At 33.8% G+C, this 23,860-nt stretch overlaps 1 protein-coding gene across 1 annotated transcript in view; it reads right to left on the reverse strand.

Annotated features, from left to right (window-relative positions):
* Positions 1-23,860, reverse strand: part of RPS6KA6 (ribosomal protein S6 kinase A6) — a 151,094-nt gene that overhangs the window by 126,762 nt on the left and 472 nt on the right. The window lies entirely within an intron of this gene.

The following is a 23,860-nucleotide window of genomic DNA, read 5'->3' on the forward strand; positions in this document are numbered from 1 at the left end:
AGCAATATTAAAACCTATTTTTAAAATAAAAATTGTATATGCTTAAGGTGTATAATATAATTATTTGATATACATAGTGAAAGGATTACTACAGTCAAGCTTATTAACATGCCTCTTCACAGTTGCCATTTTTGGTGTGTGATGAGAGCACCTGAAATCTATTCTCTTAGCAAATTTCCAGTGTTCAGTGCAGTATTATTAACCAGAGTCATAATGCTATAGATAATCTCTAGACTTATGTAGTTACTACATAACTACAACTTTGTACCCTTTGACCAATATCTCTCCATTTCCTTCACCTCCTTGCCCTTGGTAACTACCATTGTACTCTCAGCTCCTATGCATTAAACTTTTTAAGACTCTACATAGAAATGAGATCATACAGTACTTTTCTTTCTATGTCTAGCTTACTTCACTTGCCACAGTGTCCTCCAGATTCATCCAAGTTGTTACAAGTGTCAGGATTTCCTTCTTTTTATGATTGAATAATATTCCAAATATCACATTTTCTTCATCCACATATCCATCAATAGACATTTAGGTTCTTTCCATACCTTGGCTACTGTAAATAATTCTGCAATGAAAATAGGGGTGCAGATATTTCTTTGAAGTACTGATTTCATTTCCTTTGGGGATATACCCTGAAAAGGGATTATTGGATCATATGGTAGTTCTATTTTTAGTAAAATCTACCCTTAATTAGAGGTTCCACAGTGGCATTTCTTACCTTATCGGTTTTAATCCATTTAAAGAAAATAATTTAAGTTAAAGTCTTAATTAAGTTAATAGCTATTCAGAATGAATCTAATATCATACCCTAGAAGCCTTTTGTTGTTTATCAAATAACATTGAAATGAAAACAATCATTAAAAACATAAATACTATACCTTAACTCAGGGGAGATTCTGTTACCTTTTAAAAATAATAAAATATTAATACAGTAATACATCTTAGAGCTACAATAGATAACTAGGCCTATACACAAAGGAAGTATGACACCAAAGGAAACTCCTATATGATCTCTCCCTAAACATTCTTTAAAAAAATTGATTTTTAAAGAAGATATTGCCCAGAGTTTTACTCCAGCCTAGGATGTAGTAAAGATGGAAAGTATATCATTTCTACCTTAATAACAACCAAAAAGGCAAATAAATAACAAAATCATAACTTTTCTTGAACCCGTAAGAAAGCTGAGGTTACAGGGCAAACAGAGCCTAAAATCCAAATATAAGCCTTCCAAAGAGAGATAAAATGCTAGCACTGGTTTACTCATAGCAGAACACAGAGGTAAAAGACATAGGGTGTCATAAAGCAGTAAGGAGAATTGAGTTAAAATTTAAATGATTTTTCTGAAGTCCAAATATGGAGTAGCATGAGATTATAAAACTTCTTGGAACTGCAAAGACTAGGGAAGGTGGCATCCACTCTCAGGCTGTTCTTCACAGACTTACATCTGGTAATTATGAGAAAGATGAGTGGCAGGGTGGAACACCAGGTAAAGCTTCTCTGAACATTTCAGGCCTAGAAGAGGGGGGAAGCCACGGCTGTGGGAAAGGCAAAAATTCTGCACAAATGCTACTGGGCGGTGGAGGAAGTGGGCAGCACACACTGTTGCCCCTCAGGAAATGTGTGAACAGCCACTGGTTCTGAGGAAGGGTAAAAGAAAAAAAAATCCCTCTACTCTTTAGGAGAGAGGCAGAAAGCTGTCCTAGACCCAGACAATTAGACGCTTCCTACCAACAAGAAGGGGCAGGAAACTCTTTCCTTCAAATGTCCATCAAAGATACAAGGCAAAATTTAGGTGCCATTCAGAGGAGAGGTAATATTGATGAGAAAACTCCAATCTGGTAGACCAGGGCCACGAGACCTGTCTAAGTCTGTGGTTACACCAGGAGAACAAGAAATCCCCTTGTCCAACCACCGTGCTAGAACATACCAAATAAAAAGCAACAGCAAATTACTTAAATATAGGTCATATTGTAAAATTAAAAACTATAAAACTTTAGAAGAAAACATAGAAAAAATTTTGTGACTTAGGGTCAAAGTCATAGGTGAAGAGTTATTAAATATGACACAAAAGCTATGATCCATAGAAGAACAAATTGATAAATGAGACCATCCAAATGAAAAACTTTTTTTTCTGCAAAAGATTCTGTTTAAAGTATGAAAACATAAACCACAAACTGGAGGAAATATTTGCAAATGTTATATCTGACAAAGACCTTGATCCAGAATATATAAAGAATTCTGTAAATCCCACAAGGGAAAAAAAAAGCCAAATAATCCAATTTTAAGAATAGGAAAGATACTGGAACAAATACTTCACCAAACAGGACATATGTGCCAATAAGCACATGAAAAGATATTCAATACTAACAACATCAAATGCTGGCAAGGATGTAGAGCAACAGGAACTCTCATTCATTGCTGGTGGAAATGCAAAATGATACAGCCACTTTGGAATACAGTTTGTCATTTTAACCTAATATACTCTTAACACGTGATCCAGAAATTGTTCTCCTTGATATTTATTCACAGGAATTAAAAACTTATATCTACACAAAAACCTGCACATATATGTTTATAGCCATTTTTTAAATAATTGCCAAACCTTGGAAGCAACCAAAATGTCCTTCATTAGGTGAATGGATACATAAACTGTGGTATATCCAGATAATATATTATTCAGTGCTAAAATAAATAAGCTATCAAGCCATTAAAATATATGGAAGAATTTTAAATGCATATTACTAAGTGAAAGAAGTCAATCTGAAAATGTTATATACTGTATGATTCCAATTATATGACATGCTGGAAAAGGCAAATCTATGGAGACAGTAAAAAGAACAATAGTTATCAGAAGTTAGTGAGGAGGGAAGGATAAATAGGTGGAGCACAGAGGATTTTTAGGACAGTGAAACTTATTCTGTGTGATACCATAATAGTGGATGAAGGCCATTACATATTTGTCAAAGCCCTTAGAATGTACACCACCAAGAGTGAATCCTAATGTAAACTATGAACTTTCATGATAATGATGTTTCAATGTAGGTCCATCAATTATAACAAATGATCCAGCAATCCCACTTCTGGGGTGAGATGTTGATAGTGGGAGAGACTGTATATATATATATGTGTGTATATATATATATATATATATATATATATATATATATATATGCAGGGGGATATATAGAAAATCTCTGTATTTTCCTCTAACTTTTGCTGTGAACATAAAATTACTCTTTTAAAAGTCTATTTAAAAAATAAGATATTCAACAATGCTATGGTATGAATGTTTTTGTCCCCCCAAAATTAGATTAGTACTTAGAAATAAATTGATGGCATTAAATGCTTGTATTAAAAAAGAAGAAAGTTATCAAATTAATAACTTAAAGTTCTACCTTAAGCAAGTAGTAAAAGAAGAGAAAATTGAACTCAAAGCAAGCAGAAGGAAGGAAATAGCAAAAATAAGACTGAAAATCAAAAAAATTGAAAACAGAAAACAAAGAAAATCAATGAAAGCAAAATCTGATGCTTCTTGAGAAGATGAATCAAATTTATTAGTCACTATCTTCACCAATCAAGAAAAAGTGTAGTTCTCCATGTATAAGTCTTTCACTTCCTTGCTCAGATTTAGTCCTAAGTATTTTATTGTTTTGAATATGATTTTAAAAGGGATTGCTTCTTTACTTTCTTTTCCTGTTAATTCATTGTTAGTGTAAAGTAATGCAACTGATTTTTGTATGTTAATCTTGTATCCTGCTACCTTGCTGAATTCTAGCTCTAGTAGTTTTTGTGTGGAGCTTTTAGGATTTTCTATACACAATATCATGTCATCTGCATATAGTAACAATTTTATCTCTTCTCTTCCAATTTGGATTCCTTTTCTTGCCTGACTGCTGTGGCTAGGACTTCCAAGACTATGTTGAATAGAAGTGGTAAAAGTGGGCATCCTTGTCTTGTTCCAGATTTTAGTGGGAAGGTTTTCAGTTTTTCACCATTGAGTATTGTGATGGCTGTGGGTTTGTCATAAATTGTTTTTATTATGTTAAGATATGTTCCCCTTATACTCACTTTGGTTAAGAGTTTTTATCATAAATGGGTGTTGAATTTTATCAAATGCTTCTTCTGCATCTACTGAGATGGTCATGTGGTTTTTTCCTTCTTTTGTTGATGTGGTGTGTCACGTTGATTGATTTGCATATGTTGAACCATTCTTGTGTCCCTGGAATCAATCCAACTTGATCATGGTGTATGATCTTTTTTATGTGTTGTTGGATTCTGTTTGCTAATATTTTGTTGAGGATTTTTACATCTATGTTCATCAGTGATATTGGCCTGTAATTTTCTTTTTTGATAGTGCTTTTGTCTGGTTTTGGTATCAGGGTGATGATGGCTTCATTTGGGCATATTCCCTCCTTTTCAATCTTTTGGAAGAGTTTGAGAAGGACCAATATGAATTCTTCTTTGTATGTTTGATAGAATTCCCCAGTGAAGCCATCTGGTCTTGGACTTTTGTTTGCAGGGAGTTTTTTTTTTTTTATTATTGCTAATTCTGTTTCATTTCTAGTGATTGGTCTGTTCAAGTGGTCTGTTTCTTCTTGATTCAGTCTTGGTGGACTCTATGTTTCCAGAAACTTGTCTTTTTCTTCTAGGTTATTCAACAGGCACATGAAAAAATGCTCAATATCACTAATTATCAGAGAAATGCAAATCAAAACTATAATGAGGTATCACCTCACACCAGTCAGAATGGCCATCATTCAAAGTCCATGAACAATAAATGCTGGAGAGGGTATGGAGAAAAGGGAACCTTCCTACACTGCTGGTGGGAATGTAGTTAGGTGCAGCCATTATGGAAAACAGTGTGGAGATTTCTTTAAAAAAACAAAAACAGACTTACCATATGATCCAGCAATCCCACTTCTGGGTATATATCCAGAGGGAACTTTAATTTGAAAAGATACATGCACCCCAATGTTTGTAGTAGCACTATATACAATATCCAAGACGTGGAAGCAACCTAGATGTCCATTAACAGATTACTAGATAAAGAAGCTGTGGTATATTTATACAATGGAATACTACTTGGCCATAAAAAAGAATAAAATAATGCCATTTGCAGCAACATGGATGGTCCTAGAAATTGTCATTCTAAGTGAAGTAAGCTAGAAAAAGAAAGAAAAATACCAATGCTATCACTCATATGTGGAATCTGAAAAAAAAAAAAAAGAGGACACTATGAACTCATCTACAAAACAGAAACAGACTTGCAGACATAGTAAACAATCTTATGGTTACTGGGGAAATGGGGTAGGAAGGGATAAATTTGAGAGTTTGATTCTACAAATGTTAGCCACTGTATATAAAAATAGATTTTAAAAAGTTTCTGCTGTATAGCATAGGGCACTATGTTCAATATCTTGTAATAACTTTGAATGAAAAAGAATATGAAAACGAGTATATGTATGTATATGCATGACTGAGACATTGTGCTGTACACCAGAAATTGACACATTGTAACTGATGGTACTTCAATTAAAAAAAGAAAAAGGTAGAAGGCACAAATTACAGATATAAAAAAGGAAGGGCTATTGCTACAAATCCTACAGATATGAAAAGTATAATAAAGGATATTTAAAACAACTTTATGCCCATAGATCCAATAGATAAAATGACCAATTTCTTGAAAGAAAGAAACAATAAAAGCTCACTCAAGACTAAATAAATATTCAATGCAATATTATTCAGCCGTAAAAGGAATGAAGTACTGAAACATTATACAACATGGATGAACCTTGAAAACATTACGCTAAATGAAAGAAGCCAGTAAAAAGGGACTACGTATTGTATGATCCCATTTATACTAAATATCCAGAATAAGCAAATCCATAAAGACATAAAGTAGATCAGTAGTTTCTGAGTGCTGGGGGAGGGGGAAAATGATGAGTGACTACTAATGGGTACTGGGTTTCTTTTTGGGGTGATGAAAATGTGCTGGAATTATATAGTGGTGTTGGTGATACAATCATACATAAGTATTACACTTCAAAGGGTGAATTTGTCTTCTTCCTAATTTCAGTATAGTTGATTTACAATATTTACAATATTGTGTTAGTTTCTGGTGTACAGCATAGTGATTCAGTTATACATACATATACATTTTTCATATTCTTTTTTATTATAGGCTATTACAAGATATTGGATATAGTTCCCTGTGCTATAAATTAGAACCTTGTTGTTTATCTACTTTATAAATAGTAGTTTGTATCTACTAATCTTAAACTCCTAATTTATACCTCCCCCACCTTCCCCTTTGGTAATCATAAGTTTGTTTTCTACATCTGTGAGCTCTTTCTCTTTTGTAAATAAGTTCATTTGTATCATTTGTTTTTTAGATTCCACATAAAAGTGATATCATGATAGTTGTTTTTCTCTGTCTGACTTACTTCACTTAGTATAATAATCTCTAGGTCCATCCATGTTGCTGCAAATAGCATTATTTCATTCTTTTTATGACTAAGTAGTATTCTACCACAGCTTTTCCATCCACTCATCTGTCAATGGACATATAGGTTGCTTCCATGATTTGGCTATTTTAAATAGTGCTGCTATGAACATTGGGATGCATATATCTTTTCAAATTAGAGTTTTCTCTGGATATATGCCCAGAAATGGAATTGCTGGATCATACGGTAAGTCTATTTTTAGTTTTTTTTTAAGGAATCTCCATATCGTTTTTCATAATGGCTGAACCAAACTACATTCCCACCAACGGTGTAGTAGGGTTTCCTTTTCTCCACACCAAAGGGTGAATTTTATAGTATGTGAGTTATATATCAATAAAAAATGAATAGATAGCATGAATAGTACTCTATCTATTATAGTAATTGAATTCATAGTTAAAAACATTCCAACAAAGAAAATTTAGACCCAGATAGTTTGACTGGTGAATTCTAACACATATTTAATTAATAAATAATACCAATTCCAAACAAGTTCTTCCAGAAAATAAAAGAAGAGAACACTTTCTAAGTTATTTTTAATTCCAATATTAAACTGATACCAAAAAAGAGAGAGAAATTCCAAGAAAATAAAAATACAAAGCAGTATACTTCAAGAATATAGATGCAAATATCTTCACCAAAATATAAGCAGAGCTTACAAATAAATGAAAAATAAAATGCATTATGACCCAGAGAGATTTCTCATGGGAATGAAAGGTTAGTCTAACATTGGAAAAGCAATCAATGTAATTCAACAAACTAAAAGACTAAGGGAGGAAGAAACATAATATTGCTTCAATGATACAGAAAAAGAATTTGACAAAATCTAACATCCATTCATGATAAAAACTCTCAGCATATTAAGAACTGAAAGAAACTTCCTTAACCTGAATAAGGACATCTATGAAAAATATACAGCTAACATCATACTTAATGATAAAATACTGAATGCTTTCTCCCTATGATCAGGACCAAGACCATCAGCCTTATTTACAATAGCCAAGATATGGAACCAATCTAAGTGCCTTTCAAGAGATGAATGGATAAAGAAGATGTGAGATACACAGACACACACATACACACAATGGAATACTATTTAGCTATAAAAAGATGGAATCTTGCCATTTGTAACAACATGTATGGACCTTGAGGGTATTTTATGCTAAGTGAAATAAGTCAGATGGGGAAAGACAAATATTTTATGATTTTACTTATATGTGAAATATTAGAAACAAACAAAAATAAAAACAAAATAAATTAACAAATGAAACTAAACAAGAACCAACATATCAATACTGAGAATAGAGTAGTGGCTACCAGAAGGGAAGGGATGGGGGAAGGTGAAATGAGTAAAGGTAGTAAACTGTATGGTGATGGATGGAAACTACATTTTTGGTGGTGAGCACATTGCAGTGTATACAAAAATAGAAATATAATACTTTGCACATGAAACTTATATAATGTTACAAATCAGTGTTACTTGAATTTAAAAAAATCAGGAATAAGAAAGGCAAGAATGAATGCTCAATATCACTAATTATCAGAGAAATGCAAATCAAAACTGCAATGAGGTATCACCTCACACCAGTCAGAATGGCCGTCATTCAAAAATCCACAAATGACAAATGCTGGAGAGGCTGTGGAGAAAGGGGAACCCTCCTACACTGCTGGTGGGAATGCAGTTTGGTGCAGCCACTGTGGAAAACAGTGTGGAGATTCCTCAAAAGACTAGGAATAGACTTACCGTATGACCCAGGAATCCCACTCCTGGGCTTGTATCCAGAAGGAACCCTACTTCAGGATGACACTTGCACCCCAATGTTCATAGCAGCACTATTTACAATAGCCAAAACATGGAAACAGCCTAAATGTCCATCAACAGGTGACTGGATAAAGAAGAGGTGGTATATTCATACAATGGAATACTACTCAGCCATAAAAACCAACAACATAATGCCATTTGCAGCAACATGGATGCTCCTGGACAATGTCATTCTAAGTGAAGTAAGCCAGAAAGGAAGAAAAATACCATATGAGATCGCTCATATGTGGAATCTAAAAAACAAAAACAAAAACAAACAAACAAACAAACAGAAACAAAGCATAAATATAGGACAGAAATAGTCTCATAGACAGAGAATACAGACTTGTGGTTGCCAGGGGGGTTGGAGGGTGGGAAGGGATAGACTGGGATTTCAAAATTGTAGAATAGATAAACAAGATTACACTGTATAGCACAGGGAAATATACACAAAATGTTATGATAACTCACAGAGAAAAAAATGTGACAATGAGTGTGTATATGTCCATGAATGACTGAAAAATTGTGCTGAACACTGGAATTTGACACAACATTGTAAAATGATTATAAATTAATAAAAAAATGTTAAAAAAAGAAATGCCTTATAACTAAAAAAAAAAAAAAAAAAAGGCAAGAATGTCTATTCTCACCACTGCTATTGGCATTACACTGATGCTTCCAGACAGTACAATATGAAATGAAAAAAAAATTAAAAGGCATATAAATTGGAAAGGAAAAAATAGAACTCTTTATTCATAGAAAACATGAGTGTCTGCTAGAAAAACCAAAATTATGTATTAAAAGTGTACTAGAACTAGTAAGTGAGTTTAGCAAGGCTACAAAATCAATGGGCAAAAATCTATTTTATGTCTATATACTAGCAATAAAAATTTGAAATTAATATTAAGTAAACTATACCATTTATAATAGCATAAATGAATGTGAAATCTTAAGATATAAACCTAAAAAAATATGTTCAGGCTTTGTATAATGAAACTACAAAGCACTGATGAAAGAAATCAAGGAAAATCTATATAAATGGAAAGATGGATTGCATTTGGATTCAAGTTCAAAGATTCAGTGTTATTAACACGTTAATTCTCTCCAGTATGATCTGTTGATTGAGTGCAATTCCAATGAGAATCCCAGTATGAAATTTGTCAACTGATTCTACAATTGATACAGAAAGGCAAAGGACATAGACTAGCCAAAACAACTTTTAAAAACAACAGAGTTGAAGGATGTACAGTATCATACTTCAAGACTTATAAAAATACAGTAATCAAGAGAGTGTTTATTAGAGAAAGGTCAGTGGACCACAGAATATACTCAGGAATAGAACCACATATACATAATCAACTAACTTTTTACAAAGCTGAAAAAGCAATTCAGAGTAGGAAGAATAGACTTTTCAACAGCAGGTCATGTAAAAAGTGGGTATCCATGTGGAAGAAAATGAACTTTGATCCATTCCTTGCAGTATATACAAAAAGTAAGTCAAATGGATCATAAACATGAATGTAAAACCTAAAACTATAAAATTACTATAAGAAAGAATGTCAAAAGGAAGAAAAATTTGTGACCTTTTTTAAGGCAAATGTTTCTTAGACTTGACACTTAAAAGCATAATCTATGAAAGAAAAAATTGAACTTCATCAAAATTTAAAATAGGTGATCTTGTAAGGCTCTATTAAGAGAATGAAGAGATAGGCCTCAGGGTTGGAGAAAATATTTACAAATCACATATCTGACAAAGTATTTATATCTAGAATACATAATGAATGCTCCAAACCCAATAATAGAAAGAAAAGCAATTTTTAAGTGCAAATAATTTGAAAAGACACCTCACCAAAATGATACACTGATGGAAAAAAAGCATATGAAAAAATGTCAGACACCATTAGCAATCAGGGAAATCCACATGAAAACCACAATATGATACCACTGAACACCTGTTAGGGACTAAACGTTTATTTTCTCCCAAAATTCAAATTTTGAAACTATAATACCCAATGTGATGGTGTTAGGAGATGGGGCCTTTGGGAAGCAATTAGGTCATGAAGGTGGAGCCCTCGTGAATGGGATTAGTGTCCTTATTAAAAGGATTGCAGAGAACTCTCTCATCTTTTTCCTGCCATATGAGGATATAATGAGAAGACCAGCCTTCTAAGAACCAGGAAGTGGGCCCTCATGAGACACTAGATATGCCAACATCTTAGTTTTGAGCTTCCCGGCCTCAAGAACTGTGAAACAGTAATGTTTGTTGTTTAAGCCACTCAATCTATGGTATTTTGTTGTAGCCACCCAAATGGACTAAGAGAGCACCTATTAAAATGACTAAAAAAGCAAACAAGAAAAATCTGACAATACCAAATGTTAAAGAGAGCATGCAGCAACTGGAACTCTCTTAGATTGCAAATTGGAATGCAAAATTTTATAGCCACTTTTTGAAAACAGTTTAGCTGTTTCCTATAAAGGTAAACATATAATTATCAAATAACCTAGCACCTTGCTCCTAAATTTACCCAAGGAAATGAAAATATAGGTTCACACAATAACTTGCATATGAATGTTTATAGCAGCTTTAATAATAATCTCCAAAAACTGGAAACCACCAAAATGCCCTTCAACTAGAAAATGGATAAACAAGCTGTGGTACGTCCATTGAAAAGAATATTACTCAGCAATATAACTGAAGGAACCCCTGGTATTTGCAACATGAATGACTTGCAAATACATTATTTTAAGTGGAAAAAACAGCCTTAAAAAGCTTCATACTCTTTTATACCATTTATGTAACAACTTGGAAAGGAGAAAGAAAACAGATTACTGGTTGCCAGGGACTGGAGGTGAAGGGAAAGTTTTTTTTCAAAGGGCCAGATGTTTTGGTGGGTGATGGAAATGTTCTGTGGTTGTGGTTATAGGATTATATGTGTTTATCAAAACTTATAGAACTGTACCCTAAAAATAATGTTTTATTGTATAAAAAGTATCCTTCAATAAATTTAACTTTAAAAAAGGGAATCAAAACTCAAAACTACAATGAGGTATCACCTCATACCAGTCAGAATGGAATCATTAAAATGCTGCAAACAATAAATGCTGGAGAGTGAGTGGAGAAAAGGGAACTCTCCTACACTATTGGTGAGAATGTAATTTAGTACAGTCATTATGGAAAACAGTATGGAGATTCCTCAAAAGACTAAAAATATACTTACCATATGACCCAGCAATCCCAATCCTGAGCATATATCCAGAGGGAACTTTTAATTCAAAAAGATACATGCACCCCAATGTTCATAGCAGCACTATTTACGATAGCCAAGACATGGAAGAAACCTAAATGTCCATCAGATGATCAGATAAAGAAGTGGTATATATACACAATGGAATACTACAGTATATATACTGTGGTGTATATATACAGAATGGAATATTAATCAGCCGTAAAAAAGAAAAATAATGCCATTTGCAGCAACATGGATGGACCTGGAGATTGTCATTCTAAGTGAAGTAAGCCAGAAAGAGAAAGAAAAATACCATATGATATCACTCATATGTAGAATCTTAAAAAATGAGACAAATGAACTTATTTACAAAACAGAAAGAGACTCACAGACATAGAAAACAATCTTGTGGTTATCAGGGTGGAAGAGGAGATGAAGGGCTAAATTGGGAGTTCAGGATTTGTGAATACTAACTACTATATATAAAATGGATAAACAGGAAGGTCTTATTGTATAGCACAGGGAACTATATTCAATACTTTGTAATAGCCTATAATGAAACATATTATGAAAAGGAATATATATATATATATATACATATATATATACACACATACATATGAATCACTATGTTGTACACCAGAAATCAACACATTGTAAACCAACTATGCTTCAATAAAATAAAATAAAATAAAAATAAATTAAAAAGGGCATCAGACAGGCCAAAAAAGAAATACACACACAAAGACACACAAAACATAAATAATAGTAGAGGGTAATGTAAAGAGAGTTGAGAAGTGTGTAAGGAAGTACAAAGAGTGGATTTTGCAAAAGGGCATTTTGAGGCCTCAGGAGAATATTTAATGGGCAGGAAACCCTGTGACCAAACTAGCCTTGTTACCTTGGTTATGGGTGTGGGTGTTTGTGTGCTGATTATATAAGAACACCTCAAATCCTTTTTAGCAATAGCCTGTTCTGTCACCTGATTTTTCCCTCCCACTAACATACTGAGTCACTGTCCTTCCAGAGTATCTGTGCAGTGCAAGCAACATATTCCCTGCAATAATGCACAGCATCCTAAAATGGGAGGCCCAGAGGGATAGCTATGATATGCTATACCCTAGGATCAACTGTTTCACCTAAATAAATTTTGATGGATACCCTTGGAAAGGAGTACATACAAATAGAGATATTTTAAACTTTATGTGTCTTTAAAATGTGGCTACAGTAGAGCTTAAATTGCTTTATTAAATGACAGAGAGATGATTTACCTTTTAAAAATGTGTTTTACTCTCACTCAGTTAACATATTGTATAAGAGGAATAAAAATCATTATTTGGTGGAGGTGGGTATAGCTCAGTGGTAGAGTTTATGCACGAGGTCCTGGGTTCAATCCCCAGTACCTCCATCAAAAACAAAAATGAAAGGTATTTTTTAAAAATCAGTATTTGAATGCTTTGAGATTTGTTTCCTTTGGAAAGTGTTCGAAATATATACGGTTAAGAATGTATGTTTCGGAAAGATAATGACTTTAAAATATAACATTCATATTCAATATCATATAAATAAATATGCTATGTGTATACTTTTAATAAATACTGAAGCTGGAAATATTTTCTTAAAGTTAAGGCTGCATCTTACATATTGCCTTTTGTAGTTTCTTATGACCATTTAGGCCTGTGCTACTGACTCTAATTATTATATTAGCACATTGTCACATAATCATGAATTCAAGATGGAAGTATTTCAGAAAAAGAAGCAACATTCTAAACTTCTTTGAAGAGAAAAGATAGACATAATACCAGTCTGCTCAGCAATGAACACCCCTCTTAACCAGGTGGCTACATGCCATTGCTAATTATCTCATTACTTAATCTCAATTGTACCTCTTTTTCAGAAGGCAGATTAGTAGTGAAAGAGTTGGAATTATTTATTAATACATTGTTTACATATATAATTTATTTACTCTGCCTATGCCCCAAAACAATTTGAGGAGCCACATTGTTTATGCTCACTGGAACAAAGAAATAGGAATTAAATAAATGACTCAAATTAATACAAGTTAAATTATCCACAGATGCCATTCATCCTCTTTGCTTGGAATACATAAAATTTGTAATAACCAGCTGGTTGCCTCCACAATACCCCATCTTCAACCCTCTTCCCTCCTTTCCCAATCCCCTCCTGCTTCTGCCTTCCCACTTTCTTCTCTCCCTATTCTATATGTTCAGGCTTCCTGAGCCTCTTTGCACTCTCTCCACCCACTTATTTCATTCTTCTTCCCTCAAGAACCCACACTTTCTCTCTCCTTGCTATCTCATTCCCTTCTCACCAGGCCCAGCTCCCTAACCTTTTGTAACCTTCTCTTTCATTCCTTATGTCTTTCCCGATCTCCCACCCTCCAGTCCTTCTCCTCTTAGGCCCTCAGTTGATTTGGGGAACACTCATCATCTACTACCTCCCTGATACTACTTTGATTGCTACCTATTAGCTGCCACTATGCCTTGTAAACACTCCTACCTGCCTTTTAAATGTCTTTTTTATTATCTGCAACTAAATTTATTGCAAAATGGCCATCCCACTGGGCATGTTAGCCAGTTACTTGCCTCTCATGGCATATCATTGGAGTTCTCATTCTGACATAAACAGTGGTAATTGTACGTATGTTCTGATTGCTATTTCCCTTACACCAGAATAGAATATAAACATAAGATGCTAGAATACCTGAATATGTTTAATAAAATGGATAAAGGATTATTTAGAACATATTGTATGTTAAATAATCCAATTTTCAATTTTATTAAGGTGGTAAAAATAATATTCCCTTGCTGACCAGCAAGCATGCTTTCAATATAAGAGTTTGAAAAAGTATCACATCTTCCAATAAGACTCTTGATTCTTATAAAGGAGTGATTTGTGTAATATCAAGTTGCATATGGAAATCTTCAAATTCTACTCATGTTCTATGATAATGATTTATATTGCCTGGATAAGATAGCATTGTGAAATCTAAATACATTTCTCCTTTAGTCATTGGGGTGGAGAATTGGTGGTAGCTAAGCTATGGAAAGGACAGAGATAACCAATAATTTATATAAAAGGAGAAAGATCTTTGGGCACAGAGGATTTTTCATGCAAAGAAAATACTCTGTATGGTATTATAATGACAGATACATGCTATTATACATTTTTCCAAATATGTAGAATGTACAACACCAAGTGGGAACTCTAAGGTAAACTATGGACTTTGGGTGATTATGACATGTCAATTTCATTCTTGGTTTAAAAAAAGTACTATTCTGGTGAGTGATGTTGATTATGGAGGCTATGCAAGTGTTGGGGTAGGGGATATATGGAAATCTGTAACTCCCTCTCAATATTGTTGCAAACCTAAAACTGCTCTAAAAAATTGTGTTAAGAAAAATCCAACTTGGGGTCACATTCTCTTCAAATCTTTGAAAATGTAGTAGCTATTATAAAATCTCTATTAAATCATTTGTCTTTGCAATACTGAGCTCCGGTAACCTGAAAGAAACAGTACAGTACATGTAGTCAGTAAAAACTTTCAGCCTGACACTAACAAATAATCAGGGGTCATCAGACTAATAGGCCTTCATAATGACCCACCCATGGCTACCATATACTATTGGCAAAGCACATGCTTAGTCCATTTACCCACTCATAGTATGCTTTTCTTCCTAGCACACAGAGTCTCTCTCTAACTACAGAGATTTTGGGTAGTTGCTACTTTGGTAAACTCTATACAAATGATTAGATAGGTGAATGGAGATTTTAGAATTTATCTATTCAGTTCCTGCATCCATGTCAACTCTTCAAATAACAATATTTATTAGTCCTAATTGTCTTACTCTGATATGGCCATCCATCTACTCAGGCCTCAATTAATGTCACTCATTTACTTCATCTGAATTATAGAAATGGAGCAATGCACTATTGATCTCAACTTGATTAGAACCAGCACTAAAACCTTTATCAGAAGCACAGGGCTCTGCTTAGATTAGATCATCTCCATCTAGCACAGAAGCTAATATGCTTGCAATTTTAAAAGCAAATTACTTTTACTTTTGTACTTGTACTTCTAAAAATAATCTCCATTTTGATTTACATGCCTAATGGATAAGTTAGAGTTAGATCAACTATATACGATGGGTCCCATTTACTTGAGTAAAGATCTTGATTTAGAAATATTCATTCATTATGATAAATTATCCAATCTTGTTTTCAGAGATAAAAATCAAGTTGCCAAAAAATATTTAATCAACCTGAACTTATAACCATTACAGAAATGAACTGTGTATCATCACTGACACATATTCTGGCAGGTCTTCTTTTTCATTGGAAGAAGAACTTGTTTACAGCTAAAATATTTATGACTGTTCCCTGCTTTAGTCTGTCCTAGAACTAAACAAATAAAATAAATAAAGATAATTTATAGAAAGAAAATCATAAGTAAAATATCACAATATAAATCTTGTTTTACATTGCCAGTACTTTTCTCCATTAAGCCTGAGTTGTCAGTATCATAGTCAAATATTGCAACATTGCAAGGAGTCTGGCATGACCCCCAAAGGACAGATCAAATAGTGACAATTTCCAGGTCTTTCAACTCTCTTCCAGTCTAGAGTGCTTTTTTCTAAAACAGATTTTTTTTTTGGTGGGGGGTGGGGTGGAGGAAGTAGGAACTACTAGACAAAAGAAGCCATAGACTCTTGTCCCCAAAAGCTGGGAGCCTTTAAAGCCAGGATAACTCACTCTATGTCAGGAAAGGCCTTAACCATCCTGTTGCCAGAAATATTTGGCTACAACTAATCCATTTGGGAAATTCCCTCTTTGTAGCATTTGGTCCAGGATCATCTGCTCTTTCTTCAAAAACTTCAAAGAAATCTCTGCCAAATCCCATCCTCCATTCCTTTACTTTCACTTTCTGCCCATTTCCCCAGATAAAACCCTATTGCCACAGAAGATTCCTTTATTATTTGTTCCCTCCAGACCTAATCTCTCTCAGACCTAATCTCTATTTAACCTAACTCTTTTGATTATTCCTTTATGCTATCCTCTTTCTTGACCCAGCCTGGGACCAACTTCACAGGGAAGATTCTAGCCCTCATCCAGTGTGCAAGATTATGTCATCCAGTTATTCTGTGTATAAATAGAAATTAGCTGCCAACAGCCTTGTTTTGGCCACATAGTTTATGAGATCTCACTTTCACAATGTCCTAAGTGTGCACAAGTAGAGGACTCCTCAAAAGTTTCATCTCGATTCTGTCCTGTTCACTGGAGTCTGCCAGCATACTTGATACTCATTAACTCTTACTGGGTGGTGCTGTGCTAGCCTGACAGTTGTAAATTTTATTAAATCTGTGTCACCACAGCACTGTTTTTGGCAACAGAGTTTAAATATTCAGTATTAAAGTATCTCACAGAGTTGCTATGAAACTCAAGTAAAATATACATATGTAGAAAAGCTCTGCAAAGAATAAAGTATTAGAGAAATACAAGGAATTATTATGCCATTGATTTCTTTAATTTTCTGTTTCAATAGATCATTTTTCCAGTTGATGTTCATAGTCATCTGCAATATCTGATTTTGTAATTGGATATTTAATAATGTATAGTGCAATATGAAATCTGCAATGTATGCATGTTTTTACTCTTGGTGTAGTTTAAGTCACAAATCTATTCTCTAACTATACCACTATCAAGAGAGATAAAAGTTGTCCTTGGAAAGTGTATTATTTCATGACTCTCATCTCTAAATTCTCTGGTTAAAAAAATATATATATGTATATGTGTGTGTATATATATATATATATATATATATAGAGAGAGAGAGAGAGAGAGAGAGAGAGAATGTCACTCTACACCTGATAATATTTTACATAACATTATTCACCAATTTATATATTCATTCTTTCTTCTATCAATCCAATAAATATTTCCTAAGCACCTACAGGCACTCTACTAGGTAGTGGTGATAGTGAAATGAAGAAGACATAGTAGCTCATGCCAATAAACAGTCTAGTAAATGTAACATGATATCCTGGATGGAAACCTGGAACAAAAAATAACATTAGATAAAAACTTAAGAAATCTGAATAAAGTATGGACTTTAGTTAGTAATTATATATCAATTCAGTTGTGACTAATGTACCTATAGTGGAACATGTAAACAATAGAGGGAATCGGTATGGGGTGTATGAGAACCCTCTGTCTCTCTGTATTATCTTCACAACTTTTCTGTAAATCTAAAAGTTCTTTATAATAAAAAGTTTATTAAAAATGAAACAGTTTAGTGGGAGAAGAATACTGGATAATGGATAAACAAAGCACATCTGTGTGATGAATTTTATAATATAAATAGGTATAATGTGATGTAAGAGTGCAAGAAAGAGGACAATATTCAGTGTTGTAGCAGTAAGTGGGTAGGATGAGTGAGAGAGATGTTTTAAGAGATTAGAAGAGATGAATCTTTAATGAGAATGTGCTTGTGTGTGTCCTGAGGATGGAGGGAGGGAGAGCAGGGAAAAAGCAAGAACAGTGAAGATAAGGATATTCTAGTCAAAGGAAACAGCATGTGCAAAAGTCCTGAGGCATGAGAAAACCTGTTGCTTTAGGACAACTGAATAAAATTTGTGTTGGAACAAAAGGTGAGTTTGTGTGTATCTGCACTTTTGCATGAATGATGAGTAATGTTACTGAAAAGTACAGATTTCCAATGCTGTCACTTCTATTCATGTCCATTGAATTTACTCTACCAATTTGACCATTTTCTTTTGGTAGATCACCTGTTCTCCTCTTTCCGTGTGTTCTTTCATCCACATTTAATTATCCAAGTAGTCCAATGATGGAAATCAGCAGTATTTAGCACTCAGTTGAAGTAAATTATTTGCTCACAGATGAATGGTCATTTTCCAGAACAGACCAAATGAAAGGTAAGTTTGAAGCTGGACTGACTTTTGAAATATTCCAAATAACTGGGTATTACAGATTTCATCACAGATAGATATACTATAAATGTTTATGCCAGAGTGATCACACCACACACTCAATGGGTAATCCATTTCAGATTGTGTCTGAAAGACTATAAAATAAGTTTGGGCTTTCCTAAATTTCATTTCAGCTTCCCTCCCAAAGTACCATTTAAGTTCTCTCATAACTTTCTGACCTTTCCTCAGTCTTCTATGATGACTCCTCTTTCTCTGAGCACCTCTAAAATATAGACTTTTTTCTTTTTCTTTCTCTTTCTCTTTCTCCCTCCCCCACAATCAATCATCTACCCCTATAACTTCAATCATCCCATTATACACTGATACATTGATAACTCCTAAATCAATATCTTCAGTCAGATCACTCTCCTGGGCTTTGAATATAATTTCTGAATACCTGCTGAACATCTTTACATGAAATCCCTCACTTCAAATTCAATGTGTAACCAATCAAATTCATTATTTCTCCCCATCATCCTGTGCACAGTCATTTATGTGAGAAACATTGTTATTATCTTCAACTACTCTATCTTCCTCATTTCCCACCTCCAGTTGACAAGTTCAGTCAGTTCTATGCAAATGAAACCATCCTATCTCCTATCTTGAAAATATTCACCAGACCTTCAATACACCTAAAATAAAATCTAAGCTCCTTTCAATGGCCTATAAGGCTTTGTGTTTCTCTACACCTTAATTTTATTACTAAATTCTAGCCACATTGATCCTTTTCCCACCTTCTTCCCCATGCCTTAGATTTTGTTTAGCTAATTCCTACTCATCCATGCGTGCCCAATGGAACTGCCCCATTCCTTTCCTTAGGAAAGCTTTTTCTAACTCCACCCCTTCTACTAGATAGAATCTCCTGCTAAGAACTTTTAAGGCACTCTATTATACTTTTGTACCACTTATTAATAATAATTTTACCAATATCTCTTGAGAACTCAGTATGGGACAAATGACATTTGTATCTCTATTTAATAAATGAAGAGGCTTTGAAAGTTTAAGTAACTTGTCCTAGGTCACACAGCTAATAGAACGTGGGTTGAAATCCGAGCAATTTGAGTCAGTGCTCTGAGCTACCATGTTGTACTGCATCCAACTTAATTGGGACTGGAACTTTATTTGTCTTGTTCAGTGCTGTATCTTCCACAGCTAAGTTAGTTCCTTGACACATGGAAGGTGCTCAATAAATATTTGTGAAAAAAGTAATGCATGTTAAAATGAATTTCTTAGATCTGTTCTCTACTCTCCATTCTATCTTTTACTGGTCCCATCTTGTAACTCATCACTTTTCATCTGGACTATTTCAAGAGCCTCCAAGTAGTCTCCTTCACTTGCTTTCTGGACTTACACTGGGAGTCTAACTTGTAAAGCCTCTGAGACTTCTCTTTTCATCTCTCTGGCTTCTTTCACACACCTTTCCCCTGAAGAAGAGATCAAGATATTTCCCAACCTTTAGAAGTTCACAATCTAATATTGGAGACAGACTCATATGTCAATAATATTAATAGAAAGCAGATTGTATGTTGTCAGTATGGAAAAAGAAAAGATTTATTCTTGCTTGAAAATGAGAAAATCAAAGAAGGCTTTTTAGAATTTAAGATTTAAGTTGGACTTTGTAGAAAGGGTAAAATGATCTTCCTAACACATATGTCTGATCATGCCATCTCCTGGCTTAAAAAATCCTCATTGACTGTGCAAGAAATTTAGAATTAAATCTAAACTCAGTTGCATACAAGACGCTCTATGAACTGGCAACTGTATACCTCTCCAGCCCGATCTAATAATTCTCTGTTTACATCTTATATTTTCTTAACTATGCCATGTTGCTTAAGTTTATGTATCTTTGTATGAGCCATTTCTGTACTTCTCCCTTCCTCTCCTTATCTACTCAGATGACTCCTAAGTTTCTGTCACAGGCTATTTCAAGCAACCCCTCTTCTCTGAAGCCTTCTTAACTCAACAGATTATGTCAAATTCTCTCCTTTTTGTTCTGATAACATCATATACCCTTCCTTCATAGCACTTATAGTCTACATACATACAGCTATGATATTATTTTATTACTGCCTGATTCTTCGACTAAAATGTAAGCTATAAGATGGCAAGGCCATATCTGCTTTTTTTTTTTTTTTTACCACTGTATATCTCCAGCAACCAGAATCCAGCACAGCACCTAGCATATAGCAAATGCTCAGTCAACACTTTTTGGATGAATAAATATTGATTCTTTGTGCTACCTCTTTACTTTGTACATATCCCTTGTTGCACTTATCTATGTACATGTCTATTTCTCCTACTATCTTTAAAGCAGAGAGGCTTTGGTGAAATTACATACATGATATAGATGCGAGTGCCAAGGAAAGGCTTCATTCTTATGCATGCTTTTTTTCTATAAATGAGGAAATTTGGATCCAGATTAAAAGATTTTCCCACAGGCACACAGGTAATAAATACTACAAATTGGATTCCAAAAAAAAAAATCTTCATAGCATAATAAATGTATTTGTAAATGGTGGCATCTAATCACTGACAATTGTTTTAATGACTACTCCTCCATTTATATATCCTTTCTGTCATCAAGAAGTAGCAGTGTGATGTGGATTCTGACAGGCTTGGATTAAATTATGGCCTGTACCATATGTTGGCTATGTGACCTTGGGTAAGTTACATAAGCTCTCTTAACTTCCATTTCTTCAGTTTTTATATTTATTTAATTGAAGCTATCTTGTAGAGTAGTTAGACAATTAAAAAAGATAATGTATGAAAATGCCAACTAGCATTTGGAGGGATGGGGAGGTGGGGCTATAAGGTGCCATATTAATGGTTAATTATTACAAATGTATGTTTATTCTGTCACTAATTCATATTGATTACACTGGGCCAAAATTCAAATAATTGTGTGGTCTGTTTTTTATGGTTCTATGGACATCCTCAATTTAAAAATTCTAAATTCACTGAATTTACAACTTCTTCCATAGTCACATCATCTGGGTTGATTTGCTTTCCTGTTTTCTTGATTTGTTTAGTAATGATTATAAATTAATTATGTTGCATTTGTTATTGCTTTAAAGCACTGTTCAGCAATAAATGACTATTGTTGCCTTGTTTCTGCTCATGGTTTCAATTAACTGATGTTCAAGTAATGATGTGTGTTTGTAGTGGAGAAAAGACCCTCTAATTATTCAGTCACCACTGTTGGTAGCCACTTGTTAGTGTGTGCTCTAGATATTATTTGACATGCTGCATTTCAAATGTTAATTTCAAAGATTCTTTTTCTTATCACATATTTTTGGTACAATACTGCAGCAGTAAGCATAAGAGATAGCTTAGAATTTCTGTCATTTTTTTCTCTTTTTTAAAATAAGCTTGTTTTCACAAGGATAATTTAGAATTGCTGTTTGTCTTCAAACAATGCCTTTCTTATTGGGAAACGGTATACTATGCATTGCATTCATTAACATTATTGCAGTTAATGTTCAAACACACATATACCAACACAGATGTTGAGGATTTAGGCAGTTTCTGAACAAATTTTACTTTTGTAAATGTTTAACACCAACATTCTTTCCATTTTTTCAGCAAAACTTACATTTTGCTTAAAATATTCAGGTACTATAATTGAGGTCAAACAGGTCATCTTTCTGTTTAAATCATGTGGATAATTGTTCCAATTCTTTACTTCACTTTAAATGAAACAACAAATTGAATGAAATGTCCACTGAAAATTTAAGTGAAAAATAAATAAATAGTCAAAAACCAGTATCTTTAAGCTCAAAGAAGTTGCTAATTGACTGAAATTACCAGTTGTTTGGTTATCCAGCCTTGGTGCATTTAGATACAGCCATGGAGGAATTGGAATAAAGAAAAATAAGCATCCTTTTATCAGCACTCAATCATATATGCTCAGTGAGTTAGAACACTAAAAATTCTTACTTTTCTTCAAACGCTCATTTTATCTCTTAAAATAAGTTTATGTTATGAGAAATTATGTCAGTACAGAATAAAAAATGAGTTTAGGGGCAGCTTAGCAACTCACTTTATTTCAGCAATTGCCACAAATTCCTACTTTGGATGTGGAAAAAGATTCTAGAGGTAGAAAACTAAGAGCTAGAATAATCTGATAAACCAGAAATGTGATGATTAAATAGAAATATTTTCACATATATCATGTTTATATTGCGAGAACACAACCTAGGATAAACAAATGACAAGTGTGTAGGCACATTAAGAACTGAAAGAAAAAGGTTGGTGTTAAATATTTACAAATGTAAAAGAAGTCTGGGAAATCTTAAAGTTTATGAAGCTGTTTAAAAACAACCCTGAGGGTAAATGCTATCAAAATTATAATGAGAAACAAAATGGATGTTTAGGAATCCAATTTTCTCCTTTGAATTGTTGATATCAAGGCAAATGAACCTTATTTCACAGATTTCTATTACCTGAAAGGCTTTCCAAAAATCTACTAATAGATCCACTTTGCCATATGGCCAATGTGCAATAAAGTCATTTCATAGAGTTAGTTGTTTGCTCTATACAGAGAAATCTCAAAGCGGAAATTTTTTGATCTATCTTTACTTTTAAAGAATTCGACTTTTTCCGCTGTAGAGTGAGAAGTGTTATTACATAAAAACAAACTTCTGACTTGCCCCACAATAATTAAAGCTCATCTCCTCTGGTCTGACTCAAGTGGATATGTTGAACAGCTGCCTGATCCACCCCTTCCATTCCTCATATGATATCTTTCCAACTATTTGAAGGCTTGTGGTTAAGCTAACCCTTCAGTTCTCTTAGGCTTCTTCTACAGGGGCAGTTTTCTAAGTCTTTTAAAGGAATCACTTTGGCTAGCTTACCCTGGCCCTTCTCTAAATATTCCACATCTCATTTAAGCCATAGATACTGAAACAATGTATTATTCCACATAGAAGACATGATAAAAGCTTAATGCAGAATACACCAAGAAGATTGCATCTCAGCCCTTTCATGCTATCAATATATCTCTGTATCTATATCTGTATCGATATAGGAGATATGTTTTCAACTATATGGTGTTTTTATTACTGACAGTTTTGACCTATGACTCCCACAGTCCCAAGGCAATTATTTCCTATACTTATACATAACCAGTCCAGAACCATCTTGTACTCATTTTTGTAATCTGATATTCCTCCCTAAGTGAGCTTGCCTTTGATACACTTTGTCTTGTTTATTTTTACCCACTTCAGCTTGTCAAAATTGTTTGGAATCCCAATCTTATCCCACTTCCTCAATCCCCCACACCCACAAAATCAGTATATTTTGGACTTGTATGAGCTC

This window comes from Camelus ferus, chromosome X (genome assembly GCF_009834535.1).
Source record: "Camelus ferus isolate YT-003-E chromosome X, BCGSAC_Cfer_1.0, whole genome shotgun sequence".
Classification (NCBI taxonomy): domain Eukaryota; kingdom Metazoa; phylum Chordata; class Mammalia; order Artiodactyla; family Camelidae; genus Camelus; species Camelus ferus.